Here is an 8,294-nt window from a genome sequence, read left to right as displayed (position 1 = left end):
GTCCAACGAAAAATTAGCTCAAATATATGCACACAAAACCAAGAAAAAAAAAACCATAACCAAAACCAAAACCGTCAAGAAATCTCAATAAGAAAGAAAAATATTATTCTTAGGCGACCGCAATATTTATCCAAAGTGCTTAAGCTTGCCCCAGAGCCACCGCGTTTACGCATAAGTGACTCAAAAACCCAAAAAATTCTTTTTGCCAAATACTTGGGTAAACAAAATCAAAGCAAAAGTCAAAACCCTTCAAATTTGCCTTCAAGTTGACCGAGAAAACAAAAACAAAGCAAACAAGAAACAGGAAAAACACAGATGTCCAACATCAACTACTAATATATATCGAAGTTTCAATACACTTGTCTATAATTTTAGTTCTATGCCATTTACTATCTTGAGTTTAATTAATGTCTATTAAGTCCATGGAAAATAGTCATTCTTGGACCTGTTTTCAGTGCAATCTTTTGCTAGAATGTAAGAGAAACAAATCCGTTATCCATTACTTTGATGTCCTTGTGGAACCATTTATCTTGTTCCCCAGTAAAGATCGCCAAGATCGTTAACAGTATATCCTATGGCTTTCCAATATACAAATGATTCTCTTCCAATTTTATTCAATTTTTACTCGAAATCAAAAGAGTATATGACGTTTGAGGCAAATGAATCATCACAACAACAAATAGATATGAACTAATTTGTAAGAAAAAAAATATTGGAAGAAATGATTAAGGTTAATTTTTCATGGACTGAAGCTACTTCAACGAGTTTGGAGGGGAAATTCTTGTGGTTTTGTCATACCAATAATTTAGAGGTCTTTTAGCCAATTGATTCCCCCACTTAATACATTTATCAACGCTCCAACAAGTTTTCATGACAATATCTATACTTAAACTTGGGGGGAGTCAATTAATTGCAATAATAATTTTTCAATGTAGAGCTTTTTGGCACAAAAGTTACTGAAGCGTCGACAATAATAATAATAATAACTTCCCCAACTTGACCCTGAAATATATTTTTATCTATGTCTATGTATATGCATCTGTATTTGTATGGAGAGCAAGTAAAGTCATTAACGATCGCAAACAATGAACAATTTCAGTTTCAGTTTTCTGTGTCACTGAAAAATCACACAACTCAGCCAACTCAGCCAAGTCAACCAAGTATGGCCCGAAACTTGGATTGTAATTGGCCTAACCGGGTTGGCTTGGCAGGGCCTAAAAGGCTGAGAGTGGAGGCGAGGAGGAGGCAGACAGTAGAGCTCTGTCAATTGTCAAAAGATTGTCAAGTTGGTCGTGTGCCTGAGTTTAGTTGGTGAAATTGCTTGTATCTTTAGATTTGACCTTCTCTCCTCTCCAACAGCACAGAGCATTATAAAAATTGTACAGATTACAGATGTTTGTTGTTTGTTTGTTTTTTGGTTTTTCAATTTTTTTTTTTCTTTTAATAAATGCAGCAGGAAAAACCTTGCCCCAAGTTGCATCACATTGTCATCGGGTCGGTGGAGGACGGAGTTATTGTTCGACTCATTGAACTTAAAGCACATGAGCTTCCATATTCATTCTTTTGTCTTATTGTTTATGCAGAACTAACAAACAAACAAATACACACACACACACACACACACACACATCGGCACACTTTTCTGGGTTAATTTTCCATGCTTTTTCAATACAACATTTTCGGATTGTTATTTTTTTTTTTTTTTTTTGGTTTTTCTTTTTGCTGTCAAGGTTGGAATAATTTTCCAAGTCTTTTGGCGTTAAATTAATAATGAACAGAAAAACAAAAATTTAACTGAAAAACTAAGAAAAAAAAACACACGCATCAGTAACAGAAAATAACTAAGCAAATTTCAGGGAAAACCTTGTAAAATTAACACTTAATGACAAATTGTATACTGCTGACTGATTTTTGTGTGGAAATTTACACACAATGCACTTATTTTCCTCACCCTTAACCCACCATCTCTTTCTCACTTTCTGTAGTAGGAAAAGAGTGGAGATTGTGGGTGCAATCCAATCCTTTTGACCAGATATAATGAATGTAGAAAAATTGCCATCATTTTTGATCTTCTCTTCATTCCTCTCTTCTCGGTTTGCATATTAAGTGCTCGTTATCATTATTTAGCTCCTTTTCCCAAGCCTTTTTTTTTTTGTGTTTTTTCTAGTTCCTTTAATTGTTGGCCCTTTTTTTGTTGTTGTCATAACATGTGCTACTTATTGTAAATGTCTGGCCCCATGGTGGAAGAACGGAAGCAAACGGCCGACTTCAACTTCCTTCCAGTTTGGTTTTGTCTTGCCTCTATATCAGGTCGCGAACCCAATAAAAACTCTCGGATGCATCCTCAAGAAAAGGGGGCTAGAACTCCGAACAGCTGAACACAATTAGAAATTATTACCCTAGATATCCGATTGTCTTAACTGATTGTCAATAGCCATAAATTCATTGGCTATGAATGAATGAATGAATCGGTGGGTGAGCAAGTGAGTGAGTGAGTGAGTGAAACAAATAGAAATATTAATAATAACGCACACATATGCATACGAAATGCTTCAAAGCGATGAAATCAAGGCAAGTGCAACAGCAGCAACAACATTTGCTGTAGGTTTTTTATTTTTTTTTAGGTTGAACAACTGTTGGCACTTTTTACTCGTCCGCCCCGTCCGTTTGTGTGTCTGCCTGTCTGTTCAGGGAATGCATTCTGCTGTTATTCCCCTCCATCATAGACATGGCCAATAGACACATGCCCGTGGTTATAGGCAATGGGCATGGTCAAGTAGTTGCTGTTGTCGTCGTCTTAACCATCATCAACTGCAGCCTGCTGTTGACTTAGAATACTAATTTCAGTTCGTTTGGGCCGGATGTGGTGACATTTGGTCGAAAGGTAGCTCTTTGACTTTGTCTTCTTCGTCTTCTACTGCTGTTGCTGCTGCTGCTGCTTCTAGTTCTTCTACTTCTTCTGGCCAGCCTAACAAATATTGGTGGCAATAAAAAGCTAATAAAGAATATGGACAGGCAAATGTCATCACATGGACTGAGTGACTGAGTGCATGAGTGTGCAGCCACGACAAATGTGTACACTGTACAGTACGTACGCCTATATAGCGACTGAACTGCAGGGATGCAAAGAAGTTATAAATTACCATTACAGTATATGATTTTTGAAGTGATCTTTTATCGATAACATAAAACAGTTCTTAAACTGTTTCATCAACTGATTATAGAAAGTCCTCGAAAATTGATCTTTAGGCTAAAAGGCCATAGAATTACTCCTTAACTAAAAAATATGCAGGTAGTTTATTCCATTAGGCATTGTTAATATTTTTAGTTGGTTGTTTGAAGGACTAAATAAGAATAGGAATTGAAAGCAATTATGTATGCTTAATTTAATATATACTTAAATTTATTATATAAGATTGATACTTTTTGAGAGTCTATTTTGTATGCATGGGCTATGTAAATATAATCTTTTGAGAAATTATGTCTTTGGATACTTTATAGAATTGATGGAGCAGCCCTGGCCATGCACTTGCTTTTTAGCCTTTTGTTTGAAGTTTTAGTGCGTTCGCGTTTAACAATTCATAAGCATGGCTCATGCGAGTGTCGCCACTCGTCCTCGCATTGTCTCTGTCTGCGTCTCTGACTCCTACTCCCTTTTTGAGTAACGTCTTGCTCCCGTCCCTTTCCAATCTTTGTCTAGCATTGTCTGGTTTAGTTTTGTGTTGTTATTGTTGTTGTTGTACTGATCCCGAGACGTCGTATCCCAAAGGGGAAGTAGTGCAGACATGGCCATGTTTATGTATGCAAAACTAGTTTTTATTTTTAGGGCCATGTCTGGGAATTGGAATTGGAATGGAAATCGACTCCAATTCCAAATGCAATTCAACACAGTTTAGATTTGAAACCGACCAAAGACCGAGGAGAGAAGCACCAGGGCACGCATTTACACGGAGCGACTATTTTGCGTGTTCGACAAATTTGTAGCTGCCGCTGAATCTGAATCCAACTCCGACTCAAACTCTCCAGCTCCTCTAGTTCCAACTCGAAAAACCTCTGCCACTGACTTAGGTCTGATCACGTTTTAATTGTACAAAAGCGACGACAACAAAATGTTTATTTTGGTTTTTGGTTTTTGGTTTTGCTTTTGTTGCTGCTACTGTTCGACTGTAGACTGGCGCCTAGGCAGCTAATTAATGTGAGGCAGGCAAAGAAGGCAGAGAAGGTGGGGATAGAGATGAATGGAGGTGGTAATGGTGGTTAAGAGAAAAACGGGGGAAGTCTCTTTTTCGTTCCCATTCACACTCGACTTAACTATTTACTTTCTTAAATCGTTTTTAATTGTTTGTCAAATGGCAATGTGAAACCGATAGACCGCATTTGATAAGAGACCCAAAAACTAAGTAAAAAGTAAAAAGAGAAAAGTATTCGTTTCGTTTCCATCTTTGCAACAGCGCCAAAAAAAAGGAGGAGAAAACAAACAAAATCTCTCAAGGGTTAAAACCCATAAAATAAGCAAGAAAGAAAAAAAATAAATAAGAAGATTGTTATGCCTGGCATTTAATTGCCTTGTAAGTGAGTGGAGCACCGGCTACCGGTAGCAGCTTCTCATTGTTTCTCCACATTGTTGCTGTTTGAGGTCTCCTTCTTGCTTACCCGCCCCACGCCCTTTAAGCGCGTTGCACGCATTTCTCGCCAGCGAAAAATAAGAAGAAGACATTGTAGGCAGTAGAGTTAACATAAACACAAATACTTTAAGCCATCTAAAGTCTCGATATAAAAGATATCAAGTATCGACTTGGCTTGATTTCTTCTGTTTTGCACCTGTTTAAATGCCTACCGATATTTCTGATCTCCATTGATAATACCATGCCTTTTATCTTTCAATAGATGGGGAATAAGTTGCGAGCGGGAGCACAAGGAGGATACATAAAACTAGCATTTTCCCCCCTGTCCCTCTCTCTCTCTCTCTTTCTCTCTCTCGCTCTGTCTATATCGCTGTTTGCATTTAGCTCAGGAAACGCATATGCGTTAAACGACAATTCCAGTGAATAACAAAGGCAAAAACACAAAACTTTTGGCGCAAGACCAAGACACGAAACAATCCGATACGATATAAAAAATGAACCTTAACGCAGTTGCAACGGTAGCAACTAGCAACTGGCAACTGGCAACAGGCAACAGGCAGCATGAGGCAGCGAACTCTAAATTATATATAAAGCACATGTCATTGGGCACATCCGTGCATACAAATTATAGCCAAATGGGATTACACTCGTATGCATCATGGTAGGGAACTATAGAACTATAAAACTTTAGTGAACGAAAATTAAAGTTAAGGGCGCGGCTCTGCAATTTCATGTGAGGTAACAACATTTTGCCAACTAAAACTGCCTTGAATAACATCAACTTCTGCCACACAAAATGTCTACATACAAGAGTCACTAAAACAACAAATAATCTCTGGAAACTTCTATCCAAATGATAATATTATATCATTTATTTTAGTGGCAAGCAATTTGAGTAAAATCTCAAAGCCATCTATGAGAAAAAGTATCAAATACCAATCAGAAATTAAAACATTCATCACCTTAATTTAACATCACTAACAAAAGGAGGCAAAACTAAAAAATCACATCAATCACAAAATGTGTTTGATTCGTTCCTTCATTACTAATTTTGGGGTTTAAGTTCTTCTAGTCTTAGAGGTCTAGAATAGATATTGATTAAGATGCGATTTGGTTCGTCAAACATGAAAATTGACAGCTTTCATATGTATGTAAGTGTGCAGTAAGTTATAACTTAATAATTTTCTTAATACCTTTGCATAGTTTTTATTTTTTGTAAAATTTTTAAATTTGAACTTGAATACAGGAATAATTTTTTTTTAAGCTGAAATTAAAACTATGTGATTATCATCAAGGACACAACTTAACGAAATCTCTCTCAAAAAGGCAAGTCAAAACTCTTACTCTTAAAACTTTCATCTCTAGTAAATCTTTTAGTGATGAAATTCTTTTAAAAAAGCAGGCGGCAAGACGAAAGTCAACTATTCAAATTAGATCTAAGTAGTCCTGATGTGTTCAATCAAATCGAAAAAGTCACAGACACAATTCATGTAGTGGCAAACATCAGTTCATTTTTAGCTTCCAAGCAATACACATACCTAGTCGTCGGCAGTTGAAACTAGGAAAATATTCTAAATTAAAAGTAATTGTTGAAAACATCTTGAAAATTTTTCCTTAATAATAAATAATAAGAGTGTACAATTAAAACATTTATCTAAAACATATGCAATAGTTGATTTGGTATCCCTCCTCATCTAAAAGTGTTCTGTGGCTCAACTAATATCTTGATAACGATGAAACGTGGTAAGCTTATTTCAAAAATAAAATCTATTACGACAAATTATCACTTCCATTCCATTTCTACAGCTGGTATTTATCCTTGATGAATTTGATTTTCCTTATTTATTACAATGCCCTCATCTCACTCAATATCACTTGTCCGTGATGAACAGTATCTTTGCAAGAGTGAAACGTCGTAAGCTTATTTCAAAAATAAAATCTATTAAGACATATCACTTCTATTCCATTTCTACAGCTGGTATTTATCCTTGATGAATTTGATTTTCCTTATTTATTACAATGCCCTCATCTCACTCAATATCACTTGTCCGTGATGAACAGTATCTTTGCAAGAGTGAAACGTCGTAAGCTTATTTCAAAAATAAAATCTATTAAGACATATCACTTCTATTTCATTTCTACAGCTGCTATTTATCCTTGATGAATTTGATTTTCCTTATTTATTACAATGCCCTCATCTCACTCAATATCACTTGTCCGTGATGAACAGTATCTTTGCAAGAGTGAAACGTCGTAAGCTTATTTCAAAAATAAAATCTATTAAGACATATCACTTCTATTCCATTTCTACAGCTGGTATTTATCCTTGAATTTGATTTTCCTTATTTATTACAATGCCCTCATCTCACTCAATATCACTTGTCCGTGATGAACAGTATCTTTGCAAGAGTGAAACGTCGTAAGCTTATTTCAAAAATAAAATCTATTAAGACATATCACTTCTATTCCATTTCTACAGCTGGTATTTATCCTTGATGAATTTGATTTTCCTTATTTATTACAATGCCCTCATCTCACTCAATATCACTTGTCCGTGATGAACAGTATCTTTGCAAGAGTGAAACGTCGTAAGCTTATTTCAAAAATAAAATCTATTAAGACATATCACTTCTATTCCATTTCTACAGCTGGTATTTATCCTTGATGAATTTGATTTTCCTTATTTATTACAATGCCCTCATCTCACTCAATATCACTTGTCCGCGATGAACAGTATCTTTGCAAAAGTGAAACGTCGTAAGCTTATTTCAAAAATAAAATCTATTAAGACATATCACTTCTATTCCATTTCTACAGCTGGTATTTATCCTTGATGAATTTGATTTTCCTTATTTATTACAATGCCCTCATCTCACTCAATATCACTTGTCCGTGATGAACAGTATCTTTGCAAGAGTGAAACGTCGTAAGCTTATTTCAAAAATAAAATCTATTAAGACATATCACTTCTATTCCATTTCTACAGCTGGTATTTATCCTTGATGAATTTGATTTTCCTTATTTATTACAATGCCCTCATCTCACTCAATATCACTTGTCCGTGATGAACAGTATCTTTGCAAGAGTGAAACGTCGTAAGCTTATTTCAAAAATAAAATCTATTAAGACATATCACTTCTATTTCATTTCTACAGCTGGTATTTATCCTTGATGAATTTGATTTTCCTTATTTATTACAATGCCCTCATCTCACTCAATATCACTTGTCCGTGAAGTACAGTATCCTTTGTGGGATGGAACGTGGTAAGCTTATTTCAAAAATAAAATCTATTAAGACAAAAATGATCACTTCTATTCCATTTCTGTAATACAGTTTAATCCTTGATGAATTTGTATTTTCCTTATTTATCCCACTTGTCGGTGTCAATTCCAAAGTCTGATTTGATATCCCTAACCATCTAAAACAGTTCTGAAGCTCAATTAATTCTTTGTTGAAAGAGAAAATAAAGTCTTGTAACTTAAATATTCTCAATAACATTCCTTTACTGCAGCCTTATCCTAACCGTTCTTCACGTCTACTGGCTTCAAATATTATTTCCAGAACATATAAAGGTTCACTTAACGTATAAATTTTGGATGGAAGATATTGGATTTCCCTATTAAGCCACCAAATAGCTAAATCCATTTCAGATGAATGAGCAGTGAACT

The 8,294-nt window shown here is 35.4% G+C and overlaps 2 long non-coding RNA genes across 2 annotated transcripts; both read left to right on the top strand.

Annotated features, from left to right (window-relative positions):
- Positions 1-5,938: 5,938 nt before the first annotated feature.
- LOC137574271 (uncharacterized) lies at positions 5,939-6,709 on the top strand. Its single transcript, XR_011031966.1, has 4 exons — positions 5,939-5,951; positions 6,028-6,368; positions 6,432-6,540; positions 6,601-6,709. It is a non-coding gene; the product is annotated as an uncharacterized lncRNA (long non-coding RNA).
- A 65-nt stretch (positions 6,710-6,774) lies between these two features.
- On the top strand, positions 6,775-8,062 carry LOC137574270 (uncharacterized). The gene is made up of 8 exons (XR_011031965.1): positions 6,775-6,878; positions 6,939-7,044; positions 7,105-7,213; positions 7,274-7,382; positions 7,443-7,551; positions 7,612-7,720; positions 7,781-7,889; positions 7,960-8,062. It is a non-coding gene; the product is annotated as an uncharacterized lncRNA (long non-coding RNA).
- Positions 8,063-8,294: the final 232 nt, after the last annotated feature.

This window comes from Drosophila tropicalis, unplaced genomic scaffold (genome assembly GCF_018151085.1).
Source record: "Drosophila tropicalis isolate 14030-0801.00 unplaced genomic scaffold, ASM1815108v1 contig_443, whole genome shotgun sequence".
In the NCBI taxonomy this organism is placed as follows: Eukaryota; Metazoa; Arthropoda; class Insecta; order Diptera; family Drosophilidae; genus Drosophila; species Drosophila tropicalis.
Note: the sequence above shows the minus strand (reverse complement) of the source record. Positions and strands in the feature narration are given on the sequence as shown.